The sequence below is a fragment of the Schistocerca gregaria genome, chromosome 3 (genome assembly GCF_023897955.1).
Source record: "Schistocerca gregaria isolate iqSchGreg1 chromosome 3, iqSchGreg1.2, whole genome shotgun sequence".
NCBI classification, from domain to species: domain Eukaryota; kingdom Metazoa; phylum Arthropoda; class Insecta; order Orthoptera; family Acrididae; genus Schistocerca; species Schistocerca gregaria.
Window position 1 is genome coordinate 507,719,991 of NC_064922.1, and position 16,265 is coordinate 507,736,255.

At 41.1% G+C, this 16,265-nt stretch overlaps 1 protein-coding gene and 1 non-coding gene across 4 annotated transcripts in view; one reads left to right on the forward strand and one right to left on the reverse strand.

The window, feature by feature from the left end:
* Positions 1–16,265, forward strand: part of LOC126356311 (cyclin-dependent kinase 14) — a 1,047,636-nt gene that overhangs the window by 161,437 nt on the left and 869,934 nt on the right. The gene's annotated exons all lie outside the window — the stretch shown is intronic.
* On the reverse strand, positions 4,726–4,797 carry Trnat-cgu (transfer RNA threonine (anticodon CGU)). The gene has a single exon. It is a non-coding gene; the product is annotated as a tRNA-Thr (tRNA).

The following is a 16,265-nucleotide window of genomic DNA, read 5'->3' on the forward strand; positions in this document are numbered from 1 at the left end:
GTCTTGTGGCATTTTTTTTCCTTTTATTGTGCACGTTGGTATCTGCCTTCACGAAATGTATTGCATCGTAAGAATGGTCGAGACCAGTGAAGGTCAAGGAACGGCGGCTGACATTCCAGCCTCCCCCCCCCCCTTCCACCCCTCCCCCAGGAAACCTTCGTTAACCGAAGTTTCATCCTGTCCCGCCAGATAGACGTATCAGTTTGAAAAGAGCCAGAGCATGTAATGGATACTGACTGGTAACAAACACACCTAGAGCCTTTTTGGCGTGAAATCTCAAAACTATATAGTCATCCATCATAAAACTGCATACCCCCTTCTCCCTCGACCCCTCTAGCACAGTTCCTGGGGCGTAAATCCACACATTGAGTGAATGTGACAATGGTGTGTGCGTATGAAGTTGGTGTCACTTTGGTGTGTTGTATAGGCACAGAGAGAGAGAGAGAGAGAGAGAGAGAGAGAGAGAGAGAGAGAGAGAGGATGAAACTCGGTGCCTGCAGGTAGCAGATGGGCTGTAAAGGTTATATCTGTGTGTGTGTGTGTGTGTGTGTGTGTGTGTGTGTGTGTGTGTGTGTGTGTGTTCGCGTGTTCGCACACGCGCACCTGTACAACACACGAAAGTGACAGCAACCTGTGTGTGTGTGTGTGTGTGTGTGTGTGTGTGTGTGTGTGTGTGTTCGCGTGTTCGCACACGCGCACCTGTACAACACACGAAAGTGACAGCAACTTTATACGCATTCACCATCGTCACATGCACTTGACGTGTAGAGTTACGCCCCGGGAACGCTAACTGAGCTAGAGGGGTCGAGGGAGAAAGGGGGTTATGTGGTTTTGTGGTGAATGACTATATAGTTTTGACACACACACACACACACACACACACACACACAGATACCACGTAGTAAGCTATGCAAATACATTACAAAGTCAGTGGCCTGTGTGTGTGTGTGTGTGTGTGTGTGTGTGTGTGTGTGTCATCGGTCTTCTGACTGGTTTGACGCCGCCCGCCTCGAATTCCTCTCCTGTGCCAACCTTTTAATCTTGGAGAATAGCACTTGCAATATACATCCTCAGTTATCGGGCTTGAGGTATTCCAATCTCTGTCTTCCCGTACACTTTTTACCGTCTATAGGTCCCTCTAATATTCAGTCACTCCCTGATGTTTTAAAGGAAGTCCTTCATCCTGTCCTTTATTCTTGTCGGTGTTTTCCATATATTCCTATTCTCGTTGATTCTGCAGAGAACCTCATCGTTCGTTAACTTATCAGACCACCTAATTTTCAACATCCTTCAGTAGCACCACATCTCAGATGCTTCGATTCGTTACTGTTTCGGTTTTCACACAGTCCATGGTTCACTACTATACAATTCTGTTCTCCAAACGTATATTCTCAGAAATTTCTTCCTCCTTGATATAGTAAAACTACTCTCGTCCAGGAATGCCCTTCTTGCCAGTGTTAATCTATATGTATGTATTTATGTATTGAACTGGGGACCTAGAAATGACGGAGAGGCTTCGTCCCCACCACAACCACACAACAGGCCACAGCAGTCCACTCACCCCATACCGAACCCAAGGTTATTGTCCGGTTCGGCCCCTCAGTGGACGCCCCCCCCCCCCCCCCCCCCCCCCTCCCTCCGGGAACGTCTCATTCCAGACGAGTGTAGCCTCCAATGTTTGCGCGGTAGAGTAATTACGGTGTACATGGAGACAGTATTTGCGCAGCAATCGCCTTAAAAACCATCCACAGGATTCCCCCCCCCCCCCCCTCTGAATTCTAATACTGCACTTGAATCTTCCTTTTATTTCCGTCATTGCTGCTTCGCTGTGTAGATTGAACAATAGGAGCGAAAGGCTACATTCCTGTCTTACACCCTTGTTAATCCGAGCAATCCGTGCTTGACTTCCATCTCTTATTTTATTTGTCCCAGATTTTAGAGAAGGGTATACAAGAATTTTGCTCTCTGTGACCTAAAAAAATAATTGTGGACTAAATATTTAAATGATGAGGAGTTACACTCCCCCCTGCCTTTCCCCCGCTAAGTAACAAAATTACTTTATTGAAAATGGCGTCAACCGCATTTGTGGTACTGTATTGATATTAATCCCGGTTCCCTTATATACGTGGTTGCTTCGTGAAGTCCATTTCAGTAGTAAGTAGACAGTCTGGAATCTTCCGTATAATCCTTTCATCAATTGGTAGTTCCAGCTCATTATTATGCGCTGCATGATCATTGGTTCACAGTTTCAAGTGTTTTAGACATGGACGCTAATTAATTATCGTGTGCATCATTGCCCGAAAATTAAGTAACTACGAGGTACAATTTAAAATTTGAGTTTGTGTGGTGGAAATACATGTCACAAGGAGAGGCCCTAACGATAGGATCGACTTTTTGAAACCAAACGCTTAAAGCATAATCTAAAAACCTATTTCATGATGGACAAAGTAAATCAGATGAAGATTTAAATGAAATACGGTTTTATAGGTAAACAAAATGGATAACAGATGTAAAGAACGCCATAATGTGAACGAAAAAACAATGCTGACAAAACAAAATAAATTAATTCGAAACTAATACATAAAATTAATTTAGAACATATGAACTAAGATTTCAAGTGGGAAAAATAATAAGAAGAAAAATGAGAGCAAAAGAAGTAGTTATGATTAGAATGATGTGACAAAGGAATAAAAACAAAAATTACATTTAAATTAATTAATTGAATAAAAATAATGATCAAAGTCATTTCGATGAAGATGTAAAAATAAAAGATCTACTAAAGCTTGCGATATTCGAACCCACAACCTCCTTCATATAAAACTACTGTCCTGTCCATTATACCAAGCAACCAAACTGTGAGATGCAATCTTAACGCAATTGTCACACAAAATTCCGAAATTTTTTTCCTCAATTATTCGCAAATGAGGGCCCACCAGGGTAATGGCTACAGTGTGCGATACCTAGGATCTTAACCTACGTAACCGTATAGATGGTTTCAAAAAGTCGATCGCATCGCGGGGGACGTCTCCATGTCAGTGCGAAACAGACTCTGCACGTTAATCAGCGGATAGCAAAAGGAAATTGAAGGTTTAACATTAACAGTGAAATCATTAGAGACAGAGGATAAGGCAGGATGACGGCCGAAGGGTAACCAATGGAAACACCCCAAAATTCACCTTAAATAATCTATCCTTAGAACACGATGGACCTAAATTGAAATGTCTGGATGAAGATTCTGAATACAGCTTGTTCCCAATGCGAATCCACTGCCTCAACCACCACACCATCTCTCTCGGCATAACCGATAAGAGTACGTAAAACATCATGCAGTACCGAAAGGGAAAGGAAAGGAAAATGCAAAAAAAATTAATTTGACAGAGAAGCTACTCTGCGGATGTTTTTCTTTGTTTTGCAGATTTTCATAGGCTTGTAGCAATGAATCTCACATGCCACTGGCACACTCAGAAGAATACACTGATTTAAGACGACCGTCATAAACTAGTTTGAATCACGGAAATGTCTGAGAAGAACTCAAACGTAAAAAAAAATATGGACTTCTGAGTTACAAATATAAGACGAGCAGTCCATCGTTTGTGCAGTTTGGGAAAAAATAGTTAAGTTTATCACAGTCAATTAACTGTGGAAAGTGATCAAACAAGCAGACGACTGCAGTACCTTAATATATATATTACAGCACATTTAGAAGAATTGCGTTACAAGATTGACGAGGTTGCACACAACTGTCTGACGGTCATGAGGTGAAATAAACTTTACTCTTAAATCAGTTAGCAAGAAAGTTACATAGACACAAATAACATCCTTTGTTTTATGGGGCTGTAAAGCTTTTTGCGGTTAATAGGAAGAGAAGCTAAATGGTCCACGTAGCGGTGGAAGAACATAGAGAAAGGCCTTTTGGATACGACAGGGCGTAGTGGTGGGAAATAAGACACAAAAGAAGTAAATATTAACTTGGACAGGACCCAAGATATTACCTGCGTTGTTTGCACAAAGGAAGCAACAACTGCTATACATATACATCCTGGTACAGATGATAGCAAAAATTCAGTGTTCTTTACTAAGAGGTAAATTATTTTGTCTAGTAAGTGTGGTAGATCTGTTTCAGAAGACTTGAGCTGGGGAAACAACGATACATTGCCTCCTCGAAAAGATTTCGCAACTTATATTTCTACCTCTGGCAGTGATTTGTTAATGTGAAAATGATAAGAGTTGCAACGCTGTTTGGAGTCCAACTTTAGTAGGTACCCCTATCAATGACGGGGCAAGTTAGTTCGAAGTTCGCTGGAAGGCAGGTGCCAAGCAAAGCTTTGCTATGTACAGCTTTCTTATATTTTAATTTCTGTAAGTCGAAAATAGATTGCTGCATCATAATAAATAAGCGAGACACATTTTTGAAGGTTCTTCTAGACAATGATCCATAATTAACATGTTGCTGCACTTCGAAAGTTATTACTAATTATACACAAATAATCCAAGATCTAAATTTGAGAACGATCCAAATGTGAACAGTACCCTTATCACTCGCATCACATGTTTGGAGCGAATAATGGCCTGACTAACAAAGGAAATTGTCCGGCAATATGCTGAAAATAACGTCAAAGTCGTTTTAAAACAATAAAACATTTTGCACCCTGAAATATGGAAAAAGTAATTGCTCGGTAGTTATCTTGAACTGTATACTACTCATGAAAGACGAAAAAAATAAGTTGCCTCCTGTGAGGTTTGAACTCACGACCCCTGGTTTACGAGACCAGTGCTCTACCACTGAGCTAAAGAGGCAGATGCGAGGGGAACGTTATACGCGTAACTTAAAGTGGTACTGGCATGCATGCAGGAAATTTTACTTACGTGATGTCATGGTGAATTTTTAATGCGTGATCATTATTTCTTAGTAATTTACGCCAGTAAACTTTTATAGTGATTAGTGCCCTTAGATTTGTATGGAGAAACTTAAAGGTCAACATTTTAAATATCTTACCTTCGTCTGCCGAATCGGCGAATAGCTAAAAGTAATACTAGCAAGCTAGAAACCAGTGTTTGTATAGATGAGCTAATTAATGAATCGAAGCTGAATATTGGAGGAACGTATGTTGAGAGTACAAAAGTGCCATCACCAAATAGTTCTTTGGTTAGTACATGGTTTCTCATCTTCGAAGTATGGGAAAGTACGGCCGAGGGTTTACCGAACGCCATTTTTCGGCGGAGCTGCACTATTTGAAACGTCTTTATTAGCAGAAGGTAAATGTTTGTTCATCACCAACGCAAATAAACTTTTTCCTCGTCGTATTTGTTGCACATTGTGCTGAAAATAAAACTCTCCCTGGAATTGCGCACTAAACACATATATTGACATCCTGCAACGGCTGTTCAGTGTGCTACAAAATAATGAAGATTTTCTGATGTATAATATCTCGACAAACAGAACCAGACCTGATCTCAAGAAATGAAATGGAGGATTCAAATATCCAGTTGCTGCTTCGTTCGGAAACCCCCATCAGAACGTAATACGCGCAGGAACATACGGAAGCTTTCCCGTCTAACGCATGCACAACAGTAAGGATAAGAATGCTGTTCCTTTTTGATAACGTTCTTATACAATGAGGTCTTACTTCTCACTTACACAGCCATCAGGCGTTGCGATTTTTTGGAGATTGTCAGGCTGTCCTTAATTTTAACCATGTTTGCTGTTCGGACTAGTTCTTGATGTTTTTCTCTTTTTTTGCTGTTTAGATTAAGTTGCCACAAAATCCCGAAAACACCTCTTTGAGCCAATTATATTTTGGGTACCTTGTAGTACATACTAATTCCTGTCAATACCATATCATACATTCCACGCCTCGTACTCGGCACAAATCCAGATAGGAATCAACATATCGGAAGGTGAAGGTTTTAATGATACGCGGGAGTGCATGTCTTAGAAGTGTTTCAGCTTTTTAAATTATTCAGTATTAAAAACTTCCGATCATGTACTTGTGTTAAAATCAAATTACTGTCAAATATTAATGATCTAGATGAAAGTAAAAGTCCCACTAATACGATTCACAACGAGGTCGACGTTTTGTAACTGTATTTTAACATGCCGTCACATAGACAACTAGACATAACACAAAGAGCGTTCAGAGTGGTGTCGAGAGATTTTGGTTCTTAGAGTGCATTCGTAATTCGACCTCTCTGAATGAAGCGCCAAAGCATACATTTCCAGCTGACGGAAGTGTTATTTCATTGATAATACGATGCTCTTCAGAAGAGCAACCGAGTCTACATAGGCAGATGATACAAGTTGTCGGTAATCGATAACCGCTTTGAGTTTACTCCTTTACGACGAATTTAATTTACAGGCTGCCGTACGCTTTTAATCTATGTACTTTTGTGTGGAATGACGGTTACTACACAAAAAAAGTCAGTTCAGCAATGCCACAAATAGATTCGCACAACAAACATCGTTGTAGGGCACTCCTTTGTTTATTTTTCGCCTGTTCAAACCGAAATGATTTCCACTGTTTTTTTTTTTTTTCTGAATCCGTGTTTGAGGTCGATCGTTGAGCCTTTGCTCTCCCGTAAGGCATACACCATGGCACTGACGTTCATAGTTGAATATCTCCTTCCATACACAACGTAAAACAGTGTACTGTGCCGTACTGTGAACTGTTAGAAGTATATAAAAGACGGCTACAGTGGGCATTTGAACACTGATTTTAGTTAAACTTCTAGCAAAGCATGTTAATCGTTACACTACACGGACATGATGCTGAACATGTCCCGCTTCTGATACAACTCCGATTACGAGGGACACAAACATTTCAGTAGATCATTTAAAAAACAAAAAAACCGTGCTTTTCATGGAATCATTTCAGTTCGGTAACTGAACAATGCTTCTTAAAATATTGCTTTAATATTATTATTAATATAAACAAATTTTGCTTGTTATGAATTCCATGCTATGTTTTGTAAAAAAGCTTTTTTTTAAAAATGTGACGTTTTGTTTTTTCACGGAACGTCTACTTGATTTCACTGGACTCTTGAGGTCGTACTTAGCCGAACCTGCAATTTAAACAAATTTCGATGTTTCTGGTGGGACAGCTTCTCATTTTCTTCTTATTCCATTAAACAACCCGTATGGTGCTGTATTAAAGTTAGCCAGCGCTATCCTGTTGGGAAACATGCCCTGGATGCTATTCATGAATGGCAGCACACCAGGTCGAATCACAATGTTGACGTACGAATTTGTAGTCACGGTGGGATAACAGCGAGAGTGCTCCTGCTGTCATACGAAATCGCACCCCAGACCTTAACTCCAGTGTGTCTAGCACGCAGACAGGTTGGTTGCAGGCCCTCAACTGGCCTCCTCCTAACCAACACACGGACATCACTGGCAGCGAGGCACAACCAGCTTTCATCAGAAAACACAACAAACCTTACCCTGCCCTCCAGTAAGCTCTCATTTGACACCACTGAAGTCCAAATGGCGGTGGTTTGGGGTCAGTGGATTGCACGTTAGAGAGCGCCTGGCTCGGAGCTGTTCTTAAAGGAACCGATTGGTAACAGTTCTTTGTGTCACTGTGGTGCCAACTACTGCTGAAATTACTGCTGCAGATGCAGTACGATGCGGTGGAGCCATACGTCGAACACGATGGTCTTCCCTCTCGGTAGTGCCACGTGGCCGTTTGGAGCCCGGTCTTCTTGCGACCGTACATTCTCGTGACCACCGCTGCCAGCAGTCAGGCACAGTGGCTACATTTCGGCCAGGTCTTTCTGCAGTATCACAGTAGGAACATCCAGCTTCTCGTAGCCTTATTACACGACCTCGTTCGAAGTCAGTGAGGTGTTAATGATGGCGTCCATGTCGCCTAAGGGCATTCTTGGCTAACATCAGCTCACCATGTCCAATTTCAATGGTAAGTAACGCTCACCACTGTTACAGCGTGTTTTTAAAGCAAACTTGATTTGTATCCTCATAATGGTGCTCCTAGTGCCAGTCCCATGCGACTGGCTCGAAATTGCTATAGACATCATCTTTCGTTTATATCGCACAGCCCCTTGGTGCTGCTATACTTTCCGTCATTGTATAAATGGGCATCGGCTGCGAAGGGAGCCGAGTTATTGAGACGACTATTGTCTGCACCTGAAGTGGCAGGGTTGTACACAATAATTCTCGAGAAGCTAATGTGCAAGACACGCGTTACTAACCAATGCCTTTTCTATTAAAAATGTAAAAAGTCTCATACGCCATAGAGTATGAATATCTATGTGGTATTTAGAATGAGATTTTCACTCGGCAGCGGAGTGTGCGCTGATATGAAACTTCCTGGCAGATTAAAACTGTGTCCCGAGTTCGAGTCTCGGTCGGGCACACAGTTTTAATCTGCCAGGAAGTTTTATGTGGTATTTGTTCAAGAATGATTTTATGTGGATATATGTAAACGTTATGTCTACCAGTGGCCGATTCTTATATTCCAGACACATTATTCTTAAATCCTACGCTAATTGCAGCAAGGGAAAGAAGCGAAGAATCATGTTAACCTAGCGAAGGTAAAGCATTGGTAAGGCAAGAGGCTTGTATCCCGGAAGATGTTTCAAATCCCCGTCTGACCATGCAGGTTTAGATTTGCCTTGATTTTACTAAATTGCTCAAGGCAAATGTCGAGATGTTTCCACGATTTACTTCTCCAAAGCGAGCTTGAGCTTCGCGTCTGTCGTCATCGTCGACAATGACATGGGAAACCCTGATCTTCGGCCCTTTCTCTTATAAAGGTGCCCCACAAAGAGATTTACACTGTTTGAACATAATGGAGGAGGTATTAATGATACCCCGATCAAGTTGTGATTACGCATTGTCCAGTCAAATCAGTGTGACCACATGTCAAAAGCTGGTAACCACCTTCTGCAGCACGGACCGCTACGAGATGTGCAGGAAGACGTTCTGGAAGGTACGGACAGGGATGTGAAGCCATACCGACTCCAGTGCCGTGGCAAGTTGGGCTAGTTTCTCTGTTGAGGACCCATTGTGCGTACAGCCCGATCGAGGTGGTCCCACACATTCCCGTCGGGGTTTAAACCCGGCAAGTCGGGTGTCCAGGAGAGTACGGTAAACTCATCTTGTCGCATTTCGAACCACGCACGTACATTACAATCTGTGTTAAACATTGCATTGTCTTGCTGGTAGATGGCATCATGCCGAGGGAAAACAAACTGCATATGGGCCTGGATATGGTTCCTAAGGATAGATCCATACATATAATTATCCGTTTTCCTGTCCAGAACTACAATATCACCCAGGAAATACCAAGAAGACATTCCACAGACCATAACGCTCTGGCCTGGACCCTTCCGAGGATTTCAGATGTTTCACGTCATACACGGCAACGGCCGTCTGTCCGATGGAGCATAAAACGTGATTCATCTGAAGAGGACCGAGCGAGGTGGCGCAGTGATTAGCACACTGGACTCGCATTCGGGAGGGTGACAGTTCAATCCCGCGTCCGGCCATCCTGATTCAGGTTTTCTGTGATTTTCCTAAATCGCTTCAGGCAAATGCCGGGATGGTTCCTTTGAAAGGGCACGGCCGACTTCCTTCCCCGTCCTTCCCTAATCCGATGAGACCGATGACCTCGCTGTTTGGCCTCTTCCCCCAAAACAACCAACCATCTGAAGAGGCCACATGTCGCCTCTCAGTGGACGTCCAGTTGCGGTACTGGCGTGTAAATTCCATTCTTCGTCGCTGATGAACAACAGTCAGGATCGGTGCATGAACCAGGTGCATGATGCAGAGGCCCATACGCAGCCAAGTTCGCTGAACGGTCGTTGAGAGAACACCGTTGGTAACCCCTTCGTTCATTTGAGCGGTCAGTTTCTCAGAAGTTGGCACCTTAATTCGCAGGTACACGTCTCCGCAGCCATCGTTCACCCCTGTCATCTATGGCTCCCTAGTGCGCCATAGTTGTCTCGGTGCCGGTATTGGACAGCGTCATTTTGCCATAAACGGTATAATTTAACCACGGCGGCACGCGAACAGTTTACAAACTTAGCCGTTTGGGAAATACTTCCATCCTTGCACCGAAAGTCACTGATAATGTTCTTTCGACGATAGATAAATCGCCCCCTTTCCGCATTTTCTACACTGTTTTCGGCTTCTCCTGACACGCTTTATATACGGTCCACTTCCAGTGCTGCCATCTGCCGTCTGTGGAAGTTATTGCATGTTGACGTCACACGTATTTACAGTTGCCAGTAACTGTACGTAAATAACAATACTGGTGCAAACTCGTCCTTCAAGGAAAGAACGGGAACTTTAGAAGTCAGTGTGCTTGATCTGAGAAAGGGGCGGTGTAGCACGAAGAAAACACAGCAGTCAAAAGAGTGGTAGATTCAATGCTAAAAACTTCCACAATATCCCCCAAAGTATGTCCATGCGGCAAGCTGCGCATGAATGAGATGTAAGCAAATAAAGTGTTCAGCGCATTTTAAGGTAAGCAAAATGGAAACCCTACATTCACAAGTTGCTTCACGCGATGAATGAGCACGATCCTAATACGTGCCTTGAATTTTGTGACTATATTTGCGATACTGAGCAGTTCACTGATGTCATTGTTTCGTTTGATGAGGCGGCGTGTAATTTGAATGGAACCATCAATCGTCATTACTGTGTGCTCTGTGCAAGAGCGAATTCCCATGTTACAGATCAACGAACTGTTGATTGTCCTGGATTATCAGTGTGGTGTGGTATGTACAAATATGTCAGATGACTTGCAGGGCCATTTTTTAAAGTAACAGCGACAGGTGTCAAGGATCTTAAACTATATTGAAGGAACGAATTATACCAACTGTTCTTAAATTGTACCTCGATAACATTTTTTTTAACAAGACGGTGCACCGTTATATTGCCACCATGTGCTGTATGAAACATTTGTTGGGAAGTGTTCCACCCAGATCTTCGAATATAACGCTATTAGACTTCTTTCTTTGGAGAACTCTGAAGGACTCAGGGTTTACCACGAAGCCACGTAAGGTGCATAACGTGAGAGAGGCGGTTATGACTGCCTGTGAATCCGTTCCGATGGCAATCATAAGACAGGAGCGTCGATCTCTTTTGCAGCGTTCCAGACGCTACATTGCTGCCGGTCGAAGACATTATGAACTTCAACAGTAAAACCCGTGTGACTCAAAAATTTCTAGTTTTTATTACATTTGTTCTAGTATATATTATTTTACTATCTTATTTTTTCTTTATCAATTTATGTTGCCAAACTACATATACAGTATTTGCATCGCGTATCAGTGTAATTGGAAGAGTGGATCAATTTCATTCGGGACGGGTTGGGCCGGTGACAAGTGACACATTGTTCGGTGGCATTAAAGGCACTGGTTCGCCACAGTGCAACGCCTCCTCCGCCGTTAGCCCCTGCGAGGTCAGAGATAAGCCCTGCCGCTCAAAGCACTCGTTTGTCTGCCTCTGTGTGCCAGGACGCAGCAGAGCCACTCTCCCCCCACCAGTTGTCTGTGAACAGGGTGGCCCCTTACTAATAGTGACGTAACAACATATTCCTAAAAGACCAGTTAAATTAGAGGAATACTTTCTGTTCTGAGAAAGAAATTACGTTATATCACATCTTACCATACTATGAAGTGTGCCATTGCATTGTTATTCCTCTTAGGAGATTTACATATTTCATGCATATAATAATAATAATAATAATAATAATTTAAATCCAAATAGAGGTGTTTTGCAGGATATGCTTCCTGCAACCACCCTCGAAGGAAAACAAAGGCAGAGGATGAGATGGTCAAAGGAAGTTAATCGACACCACATGTTCTGTTATTACCAAGCAACATACCTAGGAACCAACACAATTGGATACAGATCACAAGTATACACAACATTTAGTACCAGATACCCAGAATTAAAATTTTTAACAGAACAACGACTAGCTGATCAGATTCGTGTAATAATAAAAAATAACAGGATACCCCAGTCAGAAAAAGAAAACATCAAACAACAAGTACAACTAATACTGGAACAAAATAATGTGCAATCAGAAGAAGAAGAAGAAAATACAGTAATGGACTCAAACGTCCCAGAGAAAACAAACAAAGAACACCATGCATCAATTAAACAATAAGAGGAAAACGAAGTCTTAAGACAGCCATCAGAACAAGCACAAATAGAACACGAAGTGACACAGATGTCAGATATAGAAGAAAAATTTCAGCTGACATATATAGAATACAAAGACACAAATACAGACATTAGACCATTCTTGCATAGACCGCCAAATAACCCACAAGTTGAAACAACAATAACAACCATCAACACAATCATACACAACAAAATAAATGAAAACACAACTATGGAAGAGATACAACTACTGGTTTATATAGGAGCACTCACTACACTAAATATACACACTAGGCAGAGATCAGAACCAACCAACACACAGAAGAAACCCACAAAACCAGCATGGCAACACAGGCTACAGATCAGAATAGAAAAACTGAGAAAAGGCATTGGACAGCTAACACAATTTATAAGAAATGAAATATCAGACAATAAACGAAAAAGCTTAGGTAAAACCTCACAACAAGAAGCGATAGATCAATTAGATGAAAAGAAGCAGAAATTACAAGCATTGGCCAAACGACTTAGAATATACAAAAAAAGTGAAAATAGAAGGAAACAAAACCAAACATTCAACACAAACCAGAAGAAATTTTACCAGACAATAGATAACACACACATTAAAATAGACAATCCACCAAACATAACAGACATGGAACACTTCTGGATTAACATAACAGGAATGCACGGTGGATAGAAGCAGAAACAGACACATAACAAGATGATACCACAAATGCCTCAAGTGATAATTTTGCAACATGAAGTCACCAAAGCAATTAATTCTACTCACAATTGGAAAGCCCCTCGAAAAGGTAAAATAGCAAATTTCTGGCTAAAGAAGTTCACCTCAACATATTCACATCTAACTAAATTATTTAACAGTTACATTGCAAACTCATACACATTCCCTGATACACTTACACATGGAATAACTTATATGAAACCTAAAGATCAAGCAGACACAGCAAACCCAGAAGAATATCGCCCCATAAAATGCCTACCAACAATATATGAAATATTAACTTCTGTCATTACACAGAAATTAATGACACATACAACACAGAACAAAATTATAAATGAAGAACAAAAAGGCTGTTGCAAAGGAGCACGAGGATGTAAAGAGCAACTGATAATAGATGCAGAGGTGACATATTAAGCTAAAACTAAACAAAGGTCGCAACACTACGCATACATTGGTTACCGAAATGCTTCTTATAGTGTACCCCACTCATGGTTACTACAAATATTGGACATATACAAAGTAAACCCTAAATTGATACATTGATTATGGACACAATATTACTGGAACAAACCCACACAAAATCACACATTTGCTATACATGGATGATCTAAAACTACTGGCAGCAACAAATCAACAACTCAACCAATTACTAAAGAAAACGGAAGTGTTCAGCAATGATATAAACATGGCTTTTGGAAGAGACAAATGTAAGAAAAATAGCATAGTCAAGGGAAAACACACTAAACAAGATTATTACATATTGGATAACCACAGCGACTGCATAGAAGCGATGGAAAAAACAGATGCCTATAAATATCTAGGATACAGACAAAAACTAGGAACAGATAATACAAATATTAAAGAAGGACTTAAAGAAAAATATAGACGAAGACTAACAAAAATACTGAAAACAGAATTGACAGCAAGAAACAAGACAAAAGCTATAAATATCTATGCTATACCAATATTGACCTACTCACTTGGAATAGTGAAATGGAGTAACACAGACCTAGAAGCACTAAATACACTTACACGATCACAATGCCACGAATATAGAATACATCACCTACATTCAGCAACAGAAAGATTTACATTAAGCAGAAAGGAAGGAGGAAGGGGATTTATCAACATAAAAAAACCTACATTATGGACAGGTAGACAATTTAAGAAAATTCTTTCTAGAACGAGCAGAAACTAGCAAAATACACAAAGCAATCACTCATATAAATACATCGGCTACACCACTGCAATTTCATAACCACTTCTACAACCCTTTACATCACCTAACATCAACAGATACGAAGAAAGTAAATTGAAAAAGAAAACACTACATGGCAAGCACCCGTATGATCTATCACAGCCACACGTCGATCAAGACGCATCCAACACATGGCTAAGAAAAGGCAATATATACGGTGAGACGGAAGGATTCATGATTGCAATACAGGATCAAACAATAAACACCAGATATTGCAGCAAACATATTATTAAAGATCCCAATACCACAACAGATAAATGCAGACTTTGCAAACAACAAATAGAAACAGTAGATCACATCACAAGCGGATGTACAATACTAGCAAATACAGAATACACCAGAAGACATGACAATGTAGCAAAAATACATCAACAGCTTGCCGTACAACATAAACTTATAAAACAACACGTTCCCACATACAAGTATGCAACACAAAATGTACTGGAGAATGATGAATACAAATTATACTGGAACAGAACCATTATAACAGATAAAACAACACCTCATAACAAACCTGACATCATACTCGCCAATAAAAATAAGAAATTAACACAACTAATCGAAATATCCATACCCAATACAAAAAATGTACGAAAGAAAACAGGAGAAAAAATTGAAAAATACATCCAACTGGCTGAGGAAGTCAAGGATATGTGGCATCAGGATAAAGTTGACATCATACCAATTATACTATCAACTACAGGAGTCATACCACACAATATCCACCAGTACATCAATGCAATACAGCTACATCCAAACTTATATATACAACTACAGAAATCCGTAATTATTGACACATGTTCAATTACTCGAAAGTTCCTAAATGCAATATAACATATACCGTACAGTTAAAAGGAAGTCACGCTTGATCAAGGTCCGCGTCACTTTCTACTTCTGACCAGACATATCGTCTGAGATAAGAAAGCAATAATAATAATAATAATAATAATAATGACTTTTTTCTTTTTACTGTCATTTCATTCCTGTCCCCTTGGCGGACTGGCAGGTTCTACGTTGCTGTTCTTCAGCCTACAGCTTGGCCGGCCGCTGTGGGCGAGCGGTTCTCGGTGCTTCAGTCTGGAACCGCGTGACCGCTTCGGTCGCAGGTTCGAATCCTGCCTTGGGCATGGATGTGTGTGATGTGCTTAGCTTAGTTAGGTTTAAGTAGTTCTAAGTTCTAGGCGACTGGTGACCTCATATGTTAAGTCCCATAGTGCTCAGAGTCAGCAGCTTGTAAAATGTAAACGTGGTTTTAAAAACATAAAAAGATGAGAAAAATACGATACTAAAAACAAACTGATACTGTGAAATTGACTTTATTTGTCGAATTGCTCAAAGGCGGTAAGTCGCGGAAAGTGATGCTGGTGTCTCTTCTTGCTTGACGACAAGCTCCAGAAAATGGGTAGTTGGGGAGAGAGAATGGTGGTGAGTGGGCGGAGGATCAGGAGAGTTAACTGAATTGGAGTACGTGACAGTGGAATTTAAATGGAACGTGGACTGGGTAGTCTGAGAGACTTGATGGGGAATATGTGAACGCTCAAATGGACGGATATTTATGAAGGACAGTAACGAAGGGGATGATTTCTTCAGTTGGGGGAGCAGGACATAATGAGCTTTCTGGTTGAAGTGATGATTCGATGGGGCAGATTGGGCGGTCAGCCCAGATTTGGTGACGTGGGATTCTTTGCATGTGTTACAGAGGCGTAGGGACTGAAGTTTCTTAATGTCCGTAATACAGGTGGTTGCCTTCGCAGTGAGGCATGTGGGTGAGTTTTTCCATTCAGCAGTTGAATGGCCGTTGTAAATGAAGCAGTTCTGACAATAGTCAGTTTCGTATGTTGGGTTTACAACTGTATACAAATAAGACTGCAACAATGAGAAATCTTTGATGTTAGATTCAGAAGCATCTGACCCACCTTACATTTCAAGTTGTTGGATTTCTCAGTACTGTTAATGAAAGAAATGAATGAATAAATAAATAAAAAATAAATATTGCCGTCTCACATCCGCCATATTCGCCCCACCTTGCGAATTTTTCTTGTTTCTGCGAGTGGAAAGGCGACTGAAGGAAAAGTTTGGTAAACATATCGCAGACATCCAACGGGCTGTGACAAGTGAGCTTAAAAGCATCGCAG